The sequence below is a fragment of the Anabrus simplex genome, chromosome 7, assembly GCF_040414725.1.
Source record: "Anabrus simplex isolate iqAnaSimp1 chromosome 7, ASM4041472v1, whole genome shotgun sequence".
NCBI lineage: Eukaryota > Metazoa > Arthropoda > Insecta > Orthoptera > Tettigoniidae > Anabrus > Anabrus simplex.
In genome coordinates, this window is record NC_090271.1 from 173,006,022 (window position 1) to 173,025,943 (window position 19,922).

The 19,922-nt window shown below is 42.4% G+C and overlaps 1 protein-coding gene across 2 annotated transcripts in view; it reads right to left on the bottom strand.

The window, feature by feature from the left end:
- Positions 1 to 19,922, bottom strand: part of LOC136877426 (cysteine-rich secretory protein 3) — a 196,110-nt gene that overhangs the window by 97,414 nt on the left and 78,774 nt on the right. Inside the window, exon 1 of one of the 2 annotated variants that reach the window (XM_067151451.2) lies at positions 11,271 to 11,308. The exons of the other annotated variant lie outside the window; for it this stretch is intronic. The gene's annotated coding sequence lies outside the window, so the exon portion shown is untranslated. Of the gene's footprint in view, positions 1 to 11,270; positions 11,309 to 19,922 lie in introns of those variants that run through there. 2 annotated transcript variants of the gene reach the window in all.

Genomic DNA, 19,922 nt, shown 5'->3' on the forward strand with positions numbered 1-19,922 from the left:
GGTTAGCTCTACGCCCGGCCGCCTTTGCCCCCAGGAATTAACCTGGTACTCATTTTTGGTGTAGGCTGAGTGAATCTCAGGGCCATATGTACCTCCGGAAGTGGAAATCTCGTTTCTTAAATTTTACGACTTCCTGACGGGGATTCGAACCCACGTCCTTCCGGGCGAACCGAGCACGCGTTTTACCGCCTCGGCCAGGCAGCCCCTGTACAAAATATAATTTCCAATATTTTATATTCGATGCATTTTTTTACTGTGAGAGTGGTGGTAATGAATTCTCACGAATTCTTTTTTTTTTTTTTTTTTTTTTTAGTAGTTCTAACCGCGAGCATCACTGACGTAGAAGTATTACTTAATCATAAAGGTAACAAATTAACCGGCGTGAACTGTTCACTAACCCGTCAGCGAACCAAACATACTTCAGAGCTGCGTGGCAAGTCAGCAGAGTAACAATTTCCGAGCTGCCCTCGCTGTTCGTCATCACGAAATAACAAACCGTCAGTCAATCAAAGCCGTGTTGGCGAGGGTCGACTATCCAGTCACCTAGAAGGACTTATGACGTCTATTACTTCTTAGTGTTAGGGCAAACACTGGAGAAGTAGTTATCCGCTTTCCGGAATATCTCAGTGGCATAGCTTTCACACCATATCTAGTGTGTTGCTAGCGCGAAGTGTTTACATCTACCGTACTTTTTGTTAACAAAGAACTATTTTATATAATACTAGCAAGATACCCGTGCTTCGCTACGGTATTATACTGAAATTTATAATTGAATGCTTATTGTTTTAGATATATAATCCGCCGAAATTCGCGAACTGACTCGTTTTCTGCGAGAATCCACCAAAATTCCCGATCTGACTGGTTTTCTATTATTTCACGGCACGTTTCCTCCCATTTTTCAATCTTCCTTTCCAGCAATCGATTTCGTACTTCCCGGGCAAGGCTCAGGTATTCCTCCCGGTCAGTTGGGTCCGTAAATCTTTGCCATCTTTTCCTATACTCATTTTTAATATGGATAAAATCCTTCAGGAGATCCGGCGTGGTGTCATATTGGGTGCCTAGAAGGCACTGAACCCGCGGCCGGACTGCATTCTTAGTCATTAGACGTCCAGGAGCCGTTTCCAACGCGGTCCGCACATTTGACGACGGTCCGGAACATTATTATTATTATTATTATTATTATTATTATTATTATTATTATTATTATTACTATTATGTGTTGCTGGAATGGCTGATGACAGGGAAAACCGGTGTATCCGGAGAAAAACCTGTCCCACCTCCGTTTTTTCCAGCACGAATGTCACATGGAGTGACCGGGATTTGAACCACGGAACCCAGCTGTGAGAGGCCGGCGCGCTGCCGCCTGAGCAACGGAGGATACTTATAAGTACATTAAGAACAGTAAAATCAATTGGTCTCACCTCCTTCTACACCCCACCGCCGTTAAGTTTATTTACCGCCACCCCCCCCCCCCCCAAATTAAAAGAATGCTTGTTTCTTTATGTTTAAGGGAGATTCCAAACACCAATGTTCACTTCTATTGCCTTCAGTTTTGAGATATAAGTATCCCCATAAAATTAATTTATTTTTTTCACTTCATTTCACACTACTCCCCCCCCCCACCCCCCAAGTGAATTTTCCCGCAAAAAATACTTGTTTCTTTAATAGTAAAAGATCTTCTAAATACCAATTATCACGACTCTAACTTCTTCAGTTTTTGATTTATGTGTCCCCCTGAAAGGAATTCAACTCCTTTACACTCCCACCCTCCAAGATGGTTTCCCCACCGAAACGCGTTTATCTTTGTTTTTAAAGGAGATCTAAATACGAATTTTCACGTCTGTAACAACTTTAGTTTTTATTAGATGTATGTATTCTCATACAATTAAGTCAATTAAATTTTCAATTCTTTCACCCCCCCCCCCCCATTGGATTTTCCGAGAATACGTCTTTCTTTACTTTTAAAGCAGATTGCAAATATCAAATTTCACGTCTGTAACATCTTCATTCTTGAGATATCAGTAGCCTAATTAAAAGAATTCAACACCATTTTCAATCACTTTTACCCACCCCTCACCACCCAAGTGGTATTTCCGAAAACTAAAAATACACGATTCGTTATGTATAATAGAGATAAAAAATACCATTTTTCACTTCTGTAACATGTTAAGTTTTTTTAGATATACTGTAAAAATTCTCATTTTAAAATTTCACCCCTTTTGAGTTCCCCTTAAGAGGAGTTTCCAGAAACAAATCACCTATGTTTCTTTACATTTACAGGAGATTCCAAACACCCACGTTTTACGTCTTTAACATTTTACGTTTCCAAGATATTCTGTAGATATAGCCTTTCAAAAAATTCACCCCAATTTGTCACTCCTGTTTAACCGCCATTAATTGGATTTTCCAAAAACTAAAAAATACGTGTTTCTTTATTTTTAAAGGAGGTCCTATATACAAATCATCAGTTCTGTAATATCTTCAGGTTCTGAAATATAAGTATCCTCATTAAAGGCATTCAACCCATTTTTCACCCTTTTACACCCCTCCTATTGGGATTTACAGGAAACAAAAAAATACGTGTTCCTTTATTTTTAGAGGAGATTCTAACTACCAATTTTACATCTGTAAATTTTAAAGTTTTAAGATGTAGACACACTCATTTTAAAAATTCACCCCCCTTTTCACCCCCCAATATTTGAATTTTCCAAAAACGAAAAAATACGTGTTTCTTTACTTTTAAAGTAGATTCCAAATACCAATTTTCAGGTCTGTAATATCTTCAGGTTCTGAAATATAAGTAGCCTCATTAAAGGCATTCAACCCATTATTCACCCTTTTACACCCTTCCTATTGGGATTTTCCGAAAACAAAAGAATACGTGTTTCTTTATTTTTAAAGGAGATTCTAAATACCAATTTTTATATCAATACACCTTAAAAGTTTTGAGATATAGATACACTAATTAAAAAAATAACCCCCTTTTCACCCCCCATAATTGGATTTTCCAAAAACAAAAAAATACGTGTTTCTTTTTTTTTAAAAGAGATCCAAAACACCAATTTTCAGGTCTGTAATATCTTCAGGTTCTGAGATATAAGTAGCCTCATTAAAGGCATTCAACCCCTTTTTCACCCGTTTCACGATTCCTATTGCGATTTTCCGAAAACGAAAAAATGCGTGTTTCTTTATTTTTAATGAAGATTCTAAATACCAATTTTTACATCTGCAAACTTTAAAAGTTTGGAGATATAGATTCACTCATTTTTAAAATTCACCCCCTTCTCACCCTCCCATTAATTAGATTTTCCAAAAACAAAAAAATACGTATTTCTTTATTTTTAAAAGAGATCAAAAGTACCAATTTTCAGGTCTGTAATATCTTCAGTTTCTGAGATATAAGCACCGGTATCCTGATTAGGCATTCAACCCCTTTTACACCCTTTTTCACCCCTCCTATTGGGATTGTCTGAAAACAAAAAAATACGTGTTTCCTTATTTTTAAAGAAGATTCTAAATACCAATTTTCACATCTCTAAACTTTTAAAGTTTTGAGATATAAACACACTCATTTTAAAATTTCACCCCCCTTTTCACCCCCTTAGCGACGGAATATCCAAAAATCCTCTCTTAGCGAGCACCTGCATCTTAATATGAATATATCCCCAAAATTTCATTTCTTTATGTCCAGTAGTTTTGGCTCGGCGATGATGAATCAGTCAGTCAGTCAGTCAGTCAGTCAGGACAAGCTACTTTATATATATAGATGTTTCTATTAACTCAGCAGATGTTCATTCGTCGATCTGTAGTATTTTAGTTCCTCAAAACATCTTTCTGACTTCATACTGCCGTAGTTTAGGATTTGAAATGGTGCATAATTTATTTCTCAAGGACTTCTACGACCTAGAACGACAAGGTTGCATCATATTCCAAGAAGAATATAAACAACTTCCGATTTCCTAGCATCTATCGTCTTTACGCCAACATGCAGTTCTTATTAATTCACTTACGCACTAGTCTAAGACATATAGCAGAAGGGCTCTTCCAGGGAAGATTCATCACACGAAGACCCAAGATTCAAATCCCGGATGTAACAGCTTCTATCTTGAGTATGTCCTGTTTCCTTCATGCTTCCACTTTCACTTCATAAGTTAGCGTAATATTACTACGAGTACCAACTTGAACACTAACAAGAAAACCCCGAGACTTTCTCGCTTCTGATTTTTAAGAAACTTAATAATGATTCTTGTAATGAGGTAAAAGTGACATCTGTGAAGTAGTTCGTTTTGGAGCTCTTTCTCCAGTTATTGAAATGAAAACTTTGACATTCTCCTAGTAGTTAGGCAACCTGAGAGAGTCTTTTGGTTAAATGTAAGACAAATTACGTTTAAAAGTTATCTCAGCTCGATTACTGATCGGAAAAAACATCTTATTTGAACAAAATAATAATTATTATTATAAATGACTTGTAATGGAAATTTAATTTGACGAAGGCCTTCCCTTGTAGGTTTATGTAGCCCAACACGGCCCTTGAATCTGTCAAGACATTTTCCTTTTTATTTCTGTAATTATTGTTGAACGTCGCACTAAACGTTGACGGTCGAGGCCTTGATTAACGTACAGCCGTGGCGTTTAAATGGTGTGAAGAAAATGGGAAACCAATGAAAAACCACCTTCAGGGCTGTCATTGGTGGAGTTCGAACACACTATCTCATGAATGGAAGCTTGTAGCCACACTAGTCGTACCACGTACCCAACTCACTCGGTTTCGTGGTTAACCTCGTACTGTATACGTTAAGGAAATTGAGTCTAGTCTAGACTAGATCCATTTTCAGAGGCTAATGTAATGTAGAAGTTGCATTTTCTCTGTTAACATATTTTAATATGTTTAATGGATGGACATAATTATCAAGAAAATTTCAGGAGTAGGCCTATATGACAGAATAGTATACATTGACTGACAAAATCACTGTTCTGTTTCAGTTATACACCGGGCGAGTTGACCGTGCGGTTAGGGGCGCTTAGCTGTGAGCTTGCACCCGGGAGATAGTGGGTTCGAGCTTCACTGTTGGCAGCCCTGAAGATGGTTTTCCGTGGTTTCCCATCTTCACACCAGGCAAATTAAGGCCACGGTCGCTTCCTTCCCACTCCTAGGCCTTTCCTATCCCATCGTCGCCATAAGACCTATCTGTGTCGGTGCGACGTAAAACAAATTGTAAAAAAAAGAGTTATAGAATTATTTAATTATTTTCGATTTAGTTTGTAGTTTTCTTATTAAGATGTTATCTATCAATATTGTATTCGTTTTTATTTGAAATTCTATTGTCATACTGATTGTTTGGATTTCTTGAAATTGTTCCGATTTTATTGTATGTCCAAAGTATTCGGCCTCCTACAGTGAGTTTTGCTCGTCCGGGCCTTTCTCGGTTAAATTAAATTTAATTAAATCGATTAAATAGAAATGAGTGACAACATTAACATTAAATTCTCCACGAAGTAAGCATACTAAGAACGGTAATTACAGCGTCTGAAACAAATATAGACAAGAGAAAACATCTTAAAACGTGACCATACCTCCCTTGTCTGTGTGCGGTAGTCTTCATGTCTGAGAACCAGATCAGCCGACTGCACCTCGCAACGAGGAGTGTGGGCACACAGGTAGGTGTAGACGTAAAACACTGATATTACTGAACTTGGTCTTGCTGCATTTCCATAGACCTCCAACGTCGTCTGGAATGTAGTTTCACAAACGGTATTGCGTTATTTTATCCGTAAATACGAGGACTACCAGTGGAGGTGGGTAGCCAATAGTGGAGCGTGATTGGTGGAAGGTCGGACCGCTGAATTTCTCATCAGTATGAGAGACGGGTGGTCTGCCCTTGTAGCCTTGCGGCCGGCTACTTTGAAATCACCCACGCTGTCACTATGGAGATAAAAAACGACCCACCTTTTACTGAAACTGAAGATGTGATCATAGAGGTAAACTCTCAGATCTAGATTCGCTATTGTCTCCTATTACATCACCTCCAGAAGGTCCGACTCGTTCGCTGAACGGTCAGCGTACTGGCCTTCGGTTCAGAGGGTCCCGGCTTCGATTCCCGGTCGGGTCGGGGATTTTAACCTTAATTGGTTAATTCCAATGGCACGGGAGCTGGGTGTATGTGTTGTCTTCATCATTTCATCCTCATTACGACGCGCAGGTCGCCTACGGGAGTCAAATAGAAAGACCTGCACCTGGCGAGCCGAACCCGTCCTGGGATATCCAGGCACTGAAAGCCATGCGACATTTCATTTTTTACCTCCAGAAGGTTCGCGCTTATCCTCTCAAAGTCTCATAAGTGTATAATTCCTATGATGACCATGGGGCCCGAAGCGTGTCTATCATTAGTTACATCCCATTGCCGTAATTGGAAGTAGCTGCATCAAGTGAAGTGTGACAAAGGAGACCCCATAAGCCCGTTATCATAGCTACAAATAATAATGTTATTGTTTTACGTCACACCAACTACTTTTGACGGTTTTTGGATACGGCCAGAATTTTGTCCCACAGGAGTTCTTGTGCGTGCCAGTAAATCCGCCGATACGAGCATCATGTGGAGCAAACTGACAGCCGGTAAAGTAAACATGTGTCCTCATCCCGAGGTGGAGCAGCTTTTTTCAGACACACCGGAGGCACCCAATGGAGGTGAGCTGCATGGACCATTTCAACCACATACCAGCCTTCCAGCCATTCTTCAATTTCTGGTAGTAGCGGGAATCGAACCCGGGCGTCCGAGGACGGCAGCTAATAACACGAACCGTTACGCTAAAGAGGCGGACTGACAAACAGAACAGAAACGATCAAAGCAGAAGAGGACGTTAGGAGTAAGCAACTCTGAACTGTTTGAGAATTATTTATGAACTAACCAAAGAATCCTTCTCATTGAGGACATCCGGATGAAGCTACTCTTACAGAGTTCTAGATTCGAGGAACTCGAAGCGAGCAGGACTAGACTAGAAGTCCACAGTGAGAGCGTAATGATAAACCGAAACTGGACCGCCGAACTCCAAGTTCAAAGAAATGTCATGGTAAGACTGTCAGTCCACGGGTTCCACCACGAGATCAGCTCGACAACATTTTAGCAATCCGCTCAAGACTGTATCTGCACTCTATGCAATAAAAAAGAGCCAAGTCCAGAAGTATGACACGGTTCGCAACCGCCGCCCTATTATGTATGGGAAAATGCGGAGAGCCCGCCTCGGTGCTGTAGTGGTTAGTGTGATTAGCTGCCACCCCCGGGGGGCCGGGTTCGATTCCCGGCTCTGCCACGAAATTTGAAACGTGGTACGAGGGCTGGAACGGAGACCACTCAGCCTCGTGTGGTCAGCTGAGTAGAGGTGAGTTCGATTCCCACCTCAGCCATCCTGGGAGTGCTTTCCGTGGTTTCAACTTCTCCTCGAGGCAAATGCCGGGATGGTATCTAACTTAAGGCCACGGCCGTTTCCTTCCCTCTTCCTTGCCTATCCCTTCCAATCAACCCATCCCCCACCAAGGCCCCTGTTCAGCATAGCAGGTGAGGCCGCCTGGGCGAGGTACTAGTCATCCTCCCCAGTTGTATCCCCAGACCCAATGTCTCAGGCTCCAGGACACTGCCCTTGAGGCGGTAGAGGTGGGATCCCTCGCTGAGTCCGAGGGAAAAGCCAACCTTGGAGGGTAAGCAGATCAAGAAAATGCGGAGAAAGAAGAATATATTACAGGTTTCGTTTTCCTTTTTGTATATTTTCACTGTTACGATAAATATTGAGTGTTAAAATAGTAATAGTAGCAAATTATAAAACCATCGTAAATAGTTTTGTAATATTAATTACACAATAATAAAAAGAAATGAAGTTGTTCAATAACCCGTCAGCGACGGATAGTACAGCTAGTTCTTTAATAAAATGATGCAATATTGTTCGTTCACAGGTGAAGTCCTTAAGATGCTTCATATTCGGCTAGGTTACGTGCTATTGGCTCCGTAAACACGTGTGTTCCGCTCTGTAAGGTTGGTTCGTGACATCACCGGCCTAATCCCAGACGTAATGGGAAGGAACGCAGATGGCGGGACCACACAAACTAAATCTGCTCTAAGTCGCACGAGAAACATCTGGTTTACACATTCTGGGAGACGAAGAAGTTCAGTGTTAAGGGTAACCAGCACACGTGACACACAGCAGACACACTTTACGATCCGTTAATACACGTGATGTTTCATTGCCCGGCTGTCTTCTTCCAGGAGCAAGGGGCCAACACCAGCACTGTGCTATCTCTATTTCGCTGAGGAGAAAGATATAGGACCTTATTTTATTAACATTCAAACTAATTTATATACTGGAGGTGTTAGGTTCGAGCCTCCGTCCATAGCGAATCTTTTCTTTGTTTTAGTGGTTTACCCTTGCACTAATTCAGATTTTCGGCGATGATGCGATACGAAATGGCACAGCCCACAATGTTCCTGGCGTGAAGATAGGAAAACACGGAAAACCATTTTCAGGGTTGCCGATGGTGGGGTTCAAACCCACTATCTCCCGAGTGCAAACTTACAGCTGCGTGAACCTTACCACGCAGCCAACTCGCTCGGTCCACGAATCAATACATTCCATATCAAATGTGGGGATTTTCTGGCATAACTTGTCAGTTCTTAAAGTTGTAAAAATAAGGGTGGGGGCGGCGTCTGCCATGTACAGGAAATTGCATATTTGTATAGTGGAGGGTAGTGTTGTGTATGACGTGTGTGTCACAGGAATGTTAGGGACAGCACAAACACCCAGTTCTCCAGCCAAGATAATTAGCTATTTAAAATTAAAATCACTCTAATCATCCGGGAATCGAACCCAGGGTCCGGAAACCGAAGGAATCGAACATACAATTGACGGAAATTCGTGGAATAACTTTGATTTCTCTGGAAACATTGTACGGGTGATGATAACTTTTTCGGTCCATTTTTGGCTGAACCATTGTAGAAGTACTATATCTAACTCTTTCTTAAACTCTTACACTTTGAACGTGCACCACTGTCACTGTTCTTCTCAAAATCCTCCAGCTTTTCTTAACATTGTGGGCAGTTTGTATTCTTGCTGCATAATCTGCCGTCAACTTAGCAGCCAACACTCCCATCTCAGGTTTTTTTTTTTCTTCCAATTTTTGCTGCATTGACTGCACGGACTACAGCACTCAACTTACAAACCAAAGGGTTAGCAAGAGAAGTTAATTATCACTCGTGTGGACCCTGATCAATATGGGTTGATGACCACGTGATTTTTAACCTTATAGAAACAAACAGGACAACAGCCACCACCATCGCGAGTTAGTTACCATGACGACACTTTAAGCGACGTTTACTAATGACGGAATTTATTGCTACCACAAAGCTACATTCCTTAAGAACTCGGATATCAGTAATCAATAAATCCAATTTAAAATGAATGGATTTTTAACACGTTCCCTCGGTTTCTAAAAACTGTAAAAGTGTAACGGAAGGAAGTCCTAATATTATAATGCAGTTTCAACAACACGTCAATAAAATGGCACTGTATACATTAACAATTATGGGATGAAATGATAATAGGTTGACTATAACATAGCACTGAGTAAATAAATGATAACTACACGAGATTCAGCAACAGGCTGGGAATAAAACAGCACTATGACATTAACAATCACTAGATGAGATTCAACTATATGTTAACAATGAAACAGTACTGTGGCGTTAATGATCACTAGTTGAGATTCATGAACATGTTGACAATAAAAGAGCACTGTGCCATTAATGAGCACTAGATGAGATTCATCGCCATGTTAATAATGAAACAGCACTGTGACATTACTTATCACTAGATGAGGTTTATGATCATATAGACAATGAAATAGTGTGACATTAATTATCACTAGACGAGATTCATCACCATGTTAACAATTAAATAGCACTGTGATATTAATGATCACTAGATGAGATTCATCACCATGTTGAAAATGAAATAGCACGGTGTCATTAATGATCACTAGGCGGTATTCAAGAACGGGTTAATAATAAAATAGCTTTGTGAAACGAATGATCACTAGGTGAGATTCAACAACAGGTTGACAATAAAATAGCACTTGACATTAATGATCACTAGATAAGTTGCATGAAGATGTTGAAAATGAGATAGCATTGTGACAGTAAGGATCACTAGATGAGATACATCACCATGTTGACAATGAAATAGCACTGTGATATTAAGGATCACTAGGCGATATTCAGCAACAATTTGGTAATAACATATTGCGACCTTAACGATTACTAGATATTCAACAACAGGTTGAATATACAACAGCACAGTGTACATAAGTGATCACTAGACGAGATTCAACCACAAGTTGACTATAAAATAGTACAGTGTACATTAGTTATCACTAGACGAGATTCAACCACAAGTTGACTATAAAATAGTACAGTGTACATTAGTGATCACTAGACGAGATTCAACCACAAGTTGACTATAAAATAGTACAGTGTACATTAGTGATCACTAGACGAGATTCAACCACAAGTTGACTATAAAATAGTACAGTGTACATTAGTTATCACTAGACGAGATTCAACCACAAGTTGACTATAAAATAGTACAGTGTACATTAGTGATCACTAGACGAGATTCAACCACAAGTTGACTATAAAATAGTACAGTGTACATTAGTGATCACTAGATGAGAATCAACAACATGTTGACTATAAAACAACACAGTGCACATTAATGATCACTAGACGAGGTTCAAAAACAGGTTGACAATAAAATATCGCAGTGTACACTAACGATGACTAGATGAGATTCATCACCATGTTGACAATGAAATAGCACAGTGTACATTAATGATCACTAGAGGAGATTCATCACCATGTTGACAATGAAATAGCACAGTGTACATTAATGATAACTAGAGGAGATTCAACAACAGGTTCACTACAAAATAGCACTGTGACAGTAATGATCACTAGATGAGATCCATTAACGGGTGGACAATAAAACAGTACTGAGACATCAATGATCATTGAACGAGAACCAACAATATCCTGACTATAAAATGACACTGCACGTTAAGGATCACTAGACGAGTCAACAATAGGCTGACTATATAATAGACAGTATACATTAATGAAAACACTGCGTGAGTTAAGAAGAGATCGGTTACACAATAACAGTTCGAACCATAACGAATTCGAGGCGATAGTCAATAGTAAGTTGGCTAAAACTTGACAAATTGAACAAACCTTAACGAAACCCAACGGCAGAGTTAACAAGGTCAGCGGTGCTGCACTGTACGATCCGGACAGGAAGAATTTCTTTTGCACAGCTTTGTCGGACACGAGTCTCATTTCGGACTTTGGCTCGTGATGCAGGTGCTCAGCTGAGAGGGGAAGCACTGTACTGAAGTAGACGGCAGTGTCACGTAATGCAGTGCGTAATTGTAAACGTGCGTGGGGTCGGGCGACCCAGTGGCCCAGATCGCTTCAGATAAAGGCGTGGTTAACGGCCATCGGAGTGAAAGGACATCTACACACACATCCAGCCATTGTTCGCATCTATGCATCTAGGCCAAATATTTGCAAATTTTAGCATCGCAAAGCTTGACAATAATCAAATAAAAGTGTAGATCCTGTCATTGTAATTTATAAACTTACTCAAATATGTAGAGCCATATCCAGTCGATGGATGGCGATTTTATTACTACCATCTTCTCCACGCGTTCTCACACACCGATCTTCTGAAAGGGCATCCTCTGCTATACTTCCGACAGAATGGTTTGCTCTCACTTGTGACTTCAACTCCAATGTTAAAACAAGCGGCAGAACAAAGAGTTTTTCTTTTCTTTTTTCGAGCAGTTCAACGTTGCACTAACATGGCCAGATTTTCGGCGACTCTCAAATGGAATAATCTTAGGACTAGGAAGGTGGCCGCTTTGGCCGTAATTGAACTACAGAACCGACATTTGCATGGAGTGAAATGGGAAGCCACGGAAAACCATCTCCACGAGTGCTGACAGTGGCGCTTGAACCCATGATTTCCCAAATAATAATAATAATAATAATAATAATAATAATAATAATAATAATAATAATAATAATAATAATACCCGGCGAGTTGGTCATGCGGTTAGGGGCACGCAGCTGTGAGCTTGCATCCGGGAGTTGTGGGTTCGAAGAAGCCCGCTGTCCGCAGACCAGGCAGATGCTGGAGGCTGTACCTTAATTAAGGCCACGGCCGTCTCCTTCCTACTCCTAGGCCGTTCCTATCCCATCGTCGCCATAAAATCTATTTGTATCGGTGCGACGTAAAGCCAGTTGTAAATAATAATAATAATAATAATAATAATAATAATAATAATAATAATAATAATGTCCGCCTCTGTGGTGTAGTGGTTAGTGTGATTAGCTGCCGCCCCCGGAGGCCCGGGTTCGATTCCCGGCTCTGCCACGAATTTTGAAAAGTGGTACGTGGGCTGGAACGGGGTCCACTCAGCCTCGGGAGGTCAACTGAGTAGAGGTGAGTTCGATTCCCACCTCAGCCATCCTGGAAGTGATTTTCCGTGGTTTCCCACTTCTCCCCCAGGCAAATGCCGGGATGGTACCTAACTTAAGGCCACGGCTGCTTCCTTCCCTCTTCCTTGTCTATCCCTTCCAATCTTCCCATCCCCCCCGCAAGGCCCCTGTTCAGCATAGCAGGTGAGGCCGCCTGGGCGAGGTTCTGGTCATCCTCCCCAGTTGTATCCCCCGACCCGATGTCTGAAGCTCCAAGACACTGCCCTTGAGGCGGTACAGGTGGGATCCCTCGCTGAGTCCGAGGGAAAAACCGACCCTGGAGGGTAAGCAGATTAAGAAAGAAATTATTATTATTATTATTATTATTATTATTATTATTATTATTATTATTATTATATATTCGTTTACGGCCGTTAGAGACCACGTTAGATAACAATTACATGTTTCTGGAAGCCTTTCTCACAGCCCAGAACTTCAGCATCCTCTCTCTGGCAGCCTGTCTTCTTTCGTCCGTCCACCCACGGTTAAGTTTTGGTTCGTCATGGAATCCCTGAAATCTGTCGATCACTGACCTAAACTTTGTTCGGTTTGAGAAGTCTTCCGAATTTAGTCCCACCTGTCTGAGATCCTTTCTCACCTCCCTGAACCATTTGTCCGACACTTTAGGTCTGCTGTCTAGTATTGTGAAAATCTTTTTCGTTAGTCTCTTCTCATCCATTCTAAATAAATGCCCATAGAATTTAAGTCTCCGTTTTCTCATGGACTCAGTTAGCCTTTCATTGTCTCGGTAAAGTTCTTCCCTTCCTCGCAGCCTATACTGTCCATCCACAATCTTTGGACCCATTATTTTGCGAAGGATCTTTCTTTCAAATTTCTCAGCTTCTCTCAGTCCCGCTTTTCCTGTCATTTGGAGGCATTCACTAGCATACAGACATTCCGTTTTAATCACTGTATTGTAGTGCCTTAGTTTAGCTCGTCTGGAGATGGTTTTCTTCTTGTATATAGGATATGTCCTACGAAAAGCCGCAGCCATTTTCTCCCGTCTGGTGTTGTTTGCTTCTCTTTCATTTGTTTTCAATTGCACTACTTCACCCAAGTACTTAAAGCTATCAACTCTTTCTATTTTACCGTGTTCTGTCTTCAGGTACCGAGGGGCTGTTTTGATGTTTGTTATATATTTAGTTTTTTCGAAAGAAATCTGTAGTCCTGCTTTTTCTGCTTGTAGTTTTAGTACATTCAGCTGTTCTATTGCTGTGTCAGTATTCCTAGATAGCAGCGCAACGTCATCAGCAAAGGCAAGGCAATTAATCATGACACCACTTTTTGACCCTCCAATGTATACTTGGTTAAGTAATCCTTTTCTGTTCAGTTCTTTTTCCCACTCCCGGATAATCTTCTCCAACACACAGTTGAAAAGAATTGGTGACAATCCATCACCCTGCCTGACTCCTGTTTTAATTTCGAACTGCTTGGAGTTCTCTCCCATGAACTTAACTTTCGAATGTGTCCCAGTTAAAGTCTGCTTAATAATTGCTGTTGTTTTGGCGTCAATTCCAAATTCCACTAATATATTGAATAGCACTTCCCTGTCGACTGAATCATATGCCTTTTTAAAGTCTACAAAAACGACTATCAGATCCTTTGAGAGATGATTCTCTAGTACACGTTTCAGACTCCAGATTTGATCAACGCACGATCTTCCCTTCCTAAATCCCGCTTGATACTCGCCTAGTTGATGATCCACTTGTTCCACAAGTCTCCTCTGTAGTGCTTTAGAGAGTGTCTTATAAGTTACAGATGTGATGGAAATGCCGCGGTAGTTGTTAGGATCTGCTCTATCACCTTTTTTGCGTAGAGGATGAATGATAGCATTTTTCCAATCTTCAGGGATTACCTCCATTTCCCATATCTTTTCCATTTCTCGCCTTAAAATTATAATAATAATAATAATAATAATAATAATATTATTATTATTATTATTATTATTATTATTATTATTATTATTATTATTATTATTATTATTATTATTATTATACGGGGCGAGTTGGCCATGCTGTTAGGGGCACGCAGTTGTGAGCTTGCATCCGGGATTTGTGGGTTCGAAGAAGCCCGCTGTCGGCAGACCAGGCAAATAGTGGGGGCTGTACCTTAATAATAATACCGTTTTATTAATACTATTAATGAATGTAATTTATCACCATCATCATCATGATCATCATCAACATCGTATGGACTCAGCTACAGTGCAGGCATTTGATTTGACGTCAATAATACTGCCTGCATGTCAATTTTGAATTTCGACGCTGCGGTTTACTCTACAAGACGGCAGAGAAAGTGGACCTCCCTTGGGCAAATGGGCGTGGCAGACAAGTGATATAGTCACTGGCTTCTCCCTGTGGCGGCCGATGTTCGAATCCCGGTCAATGATTGTGGGATTTCTGAAATAAGAAATCACGTTCCCGTTGTTCGGATTCCACGTAAAAGTGAGGGCTTAAGGCTTGATCTGCTTTCTTCTGATTGATCTATTGCTAATTTTAAATAATTTCGTCAGGTAAACATCGAATATGTCACCAAAGATATTTTTCATGCCAACATCGTACGACATAAAATGTCCGACTCGTTGACTGGTCAGCGTTGAGACCTTCGATTCAGAGGGTCCCGGTTCGATTCCCGGCCTGGTCGGTGATTTTAATCACGTCTGATTAATTTTTCTGGCTCGGGGACTGGGTGTTTGTGGTGTCCGAACACTATCCTCTTCGTATTCAGACAACACACCAAACTACCAATCACAACAGAAACACGCAATTATAAGTAGCTCCCACCACATAGGGTTATGGTCAGGAAGGGCATCCGGCCGTGAAACAGAGCCAAATTAACTTCTTCGGCACAGTTCGCACCCGCAACTCCACAGGTGTGGGGAAAGCGGTGGTAGAAAAAGAAGATGGTACGACATAAAATATCATATAATATATTTCCCGCTCTTCAAAATTCCATCCAGCTCTGCGGGTTTGAACCCGCTTTCTTGGGATCCGGAAGCCGATATTCTACCAGGAGCTTAACTTACTCCACCACGGCCCGTACAGCGTATCCGAGCCGCTCAGTAGCCTTGTCTCAGTCTGACCTTTGTTTGGACAGTAGGAAAGTTGCAGGAGTACGAGCGACGCTAGAAAGGCCATTCCAGTCCCTCTAAAATATGGCGTGAAAGTGTACCTTATATGGATAGCTAGTGTGTGCATTTCAGTTGGCTCGGCAGGACGAAAACAGACGAAGCAGTTCATGTCGAGCCGATGGCCGAGACGGCAAATTAACGAACTGTTCACACGGAACGACCTGTGTCAACATCCCGCCCCATACGTTCTGAAGTCGACTGCTGCACCTCGACGCTCTATATCAGGGCCTCTCAAACGCCCAAAATCTCACGCGTGCAGATAGAGGCGCAAGAGCTCCGTGCACTGTGCATCGCTGCCGCTCGGCATGGCTCGGATCAACGCTTCGTCTCTGGGCTACTCGGCTAAGCTCGGCTCAACTCGCCTATGCTCGGCTCAAGTCAGCCCGGATTTGGAGCGCTACGGCGCAAGTGGGGCAGAGGGAGACAGGCGGAGCGAGCGAGACAGGCGTGAGGAAAGAGAGAGTAAGCGCTATTGCTCCAAATCGAGGAGTGGGGGGTCTGCACTCTGGTCAACCAAGCCAAGTCGTCTCTTGCACCGTGCACAGTGCATGCACCACGCGCTTGCACCCTGAGAGGCCCTGCTCTATATGAAATTATTGAGTGATATACTGTACATTTAAGCAACATACCGAATCCTTCCAAGTAGCTGTGTCTGGCAGAAACAGATTCACAGTTTCTTCCAAGACCTCTCTGTTCCTCAGCCTGCCCACATAATCATTCTTTATGTCCCGGATAGATCGTCATCTTCTGCTGCCTGTATGAATTTCTCGGGGGTCTATAGATTCCACAATTTATGCCTAATAACAGCTCAAAATGTCTTTAAGAAAGAAGTGGCACGAATTCAGAAACGCAGATTCACACTCAACCCCACTCTTGACCTGCCTTTTTCCTTCCGCACTGTGAAGAACTGCTACGTCTGAGCAATTTCCTTGTCGAGTCTGAACGCTCACACTTCACAGAACGGCGACTCTTCAGTGTCACCCGTCTGTCGCAATGAACTCATGTCCGAATGTGTTTTGTTCCATTTGATCAAGAAGAATGGTGTGTCGAATATACTATCGTCTCGGCCATCAACTCGGTATAAACTGCTCCGTCTGTTTTCAGCCTAAGTTCTGGATCGTTTAGGAAAGTAACTGGAAACTATCTCACTCCTCAAGTTTATAGTACTTCTCTTGCCACCTTGATGCGAATAGCATATCGCAGGAAAATCCACTCTACGATTGTCGCAGAGCCTTCCGACATGGTTCGGTATGCATGACTTTACCATCTTCACACGTAGAGCAGGTAGACAAAGGAAACCACTCTACGATGGTCACAAAATCTCCATCCGCGACACTGGTATCTTGATAAGAACAGCAGAAAACAGAGAAAAGTACTCCACGATGGTCACAGAACCTCCAGCAGTAGTTCGACATTGCCAACTTGAAACTACTACATGATGGTCATCGTCCTGCAAATGGACGCCTCCAGAAAAGAAGACTGGGCATGAATGTGACCTATACTGTATGAGCGAACTACTAAAAGGCACATGCAAGACAGCTGATGATTATGAGGTCGGCGGTTACAGAGTGGGCTTCGGCTGGTCCGATAGTTCTGCACTCCGACCGACCAACCGAGCAGAGGAAGGGTGGCTGCGGCTCTACCGTGGCTCTACGCCTCTGCATTGGAGAGACGGAGAGGGGCTGTTCCCCACCGTCGGCTGTCCTGAGAATTGTTTTCCGTGGTTTTCCATTCTCTTGAACTAAGGCGAATGCCGGGACAGTTCCTAGTTTAGACCACGGCCGCCAGCTCTCTCACCTTCTACGCAAATCTCCTTCACCGTAAGGGCCGATGACCTTCGATGTTAGGCCCCTTAAAACAACAAGCAAGCAAGCATCCTTCACCGTAATAAATCTCCTGGCCTGAGAGACGGCGTCACCGTCTAAGAGGCCCGCCTCCCCCTTCAGGGGAGGAATGAAAACATTTTAGTAGTAGTAGTGATGATGATGATAACTGTAGCTTTAAGAGGATTTTAGGACCCGATGACCTTCGATGTTAGGCCCCTTAAAACAACAAGCATCATCATCAAGAGGATTTTAAGCTACTTCACGTCTCAATGGAAATTTTGGTGCAAGAGTTTGAACAGGATACGCTTAGCCTTATTAGAACATCCTGATTATTTGAATCCTATTTCCTGGCAACCTGGAAGAAAGTTTACATGGTTGTCCTACTTCATTTCCACGTGGATGCTCAGGTGATAGCTAAAATGCAGCGCACGATTCTTTCCTCTTCCGAGCTTACAGTCCGGTTAGTCGTTGTCGTTCTCTCGCTGTGGAAAGAGTTTTTTGTTTGTATTTATTCTCCAAGTGAGATATCAGCTTACAAACATTAAGTGACCACGGAGGTCCTGAAACAAGAACACAATTACTTGCATTGCTGAGTATCAGTATGTATAGTTTAGTAATGGGATTGACTCCCTATCACATTAGGTTCAATTGGTGGTGGAGAATTTGAAGTGAATCCTCAACAATGTTTAAGACGATGTCTTTTAGACGAGAAGAAAATCCAAAGCGTTTCATATATTTCCAGGTCAACAGAGGCACAACACCTCTACTGCAAAACAGTAGTCCTATAACACATCAACTTTGGCATGGAACATGAAAGCGACGAAAGAGAGGTAAGGTAGAAAGGGATCGTAGATGAACCTCTTCTCCTTGTTGACTTGAGATGCCTGATGTTGATCCCTTTCAAAGCGAATTTTTTGGGTCTAATGCAACAGCTTTTCCAGTGCGGTTTTTTTTTCGTGTGGCTATTTCTAGCCGAGTGCAGCCCTTGTAAGGCAGACCCTCCGATGAGGGTGGACGGCATCTGCCATGTGTAGGTAACTGCGTGTTATTGTGGTGGAGGATAGTGTTATGTGTGGTGTGTGAGTTGCAGGGATGTTGGGGACAGCACAAACACCCAGCCCCCGGGCCATTGGAATTAACCAATGAAGGTTAAAATCCCCGACCCGGCCGGGAATCGAACCCGGGACCCTCTGAACCGAAGGCCAGTACGCTGACCATTCAGCCAACGAGTGCCAGTGCGGTTTAAAAGATCCTTTAGTGGATTCACAGTGTACTTTTTCATGGGTTTCCCATCCTAATGATCTCAAGGATGAGGCTACAGCACTCTTGCGTTCACCGGCAGTTAACCTTTGGACCATGAGCCCAGTACGTGTCCAAGAGGTTCGATCTCACTGCAGTCTGAAAAACGGCAGCGGGTTGTGCTGGAACATCGACCGGGTATTGCGCGAAGCGCTGTAATGTTGCGTGACATCCACAGTATCCCTTGCCAGGTGTTTTTTTCTTTTTTGCTAGTAGTTTAACGTCGCACTAACACATCGAAGGTTTTCAGGGTGGGAAAGGGCTAGGATTGGGAAGGTAGCGGTCGTGGACTTAATTAAGGTACAGTCCCAGAATTTGTCTGGTGTGAAAATAGTAAACCATGGAAAACCACCTTCAGGCTTCACGAAGGTGCGCTTCGAACCTACCATCTTGTTTTTACAAGTTACTTTACGTCGCACCGACACAGATAGGTGTTAGGGCGACGATGGTACAGGAAAGGGCTAGGAGTGGGAAGGAAGCGACCGTGGCCTGAATTAATGTATTAATGTATTAATTAATTAATTAATGTATGAATTAATGAATTTTCCTGGTGTGCAAATGGGAAACCACGGAAAACCATCTCCAGGGCTGCCGACAGAAGGGTTCGAATCCACTATCTCCCGAATACTGGATACTGGCCGCACTTAGCGACTGCAGCTATCGAGCTCGGTGAACCCACCATCTCCCGAATACAAGCTTACAGCTACGTGATCCCAATCCCCTGCCTGCCGTACGATGCGACTAAAAGTGGGGACTCCAGTTTTCAACTTGGGTGCTGGTGACGACGACGACGATGACAAAGGTTGGTGATCACGGCGACCTTAGCTGTGTCCGGCGTTGCTTCTTTCTTCTTCAACCTCCTCACTTTCTTCCGTCGTATCCGACCTCCCTAAGTCAATTCTTGTTTTCTTCCGACCGCTACGTATTAGGTCTGCGATGCATAGCGTGTCTTCTATTTTCACGCCCTTCGTGGTCTTTACCTATCTTTTACCGATACCCACATTTTTGGAAGGTTCGGAATGGGGATGGATGCCTTGTTGTACTTCTCGTACAACCAATACCGTATCCTTCTCTTCCTAAGATAGCGGG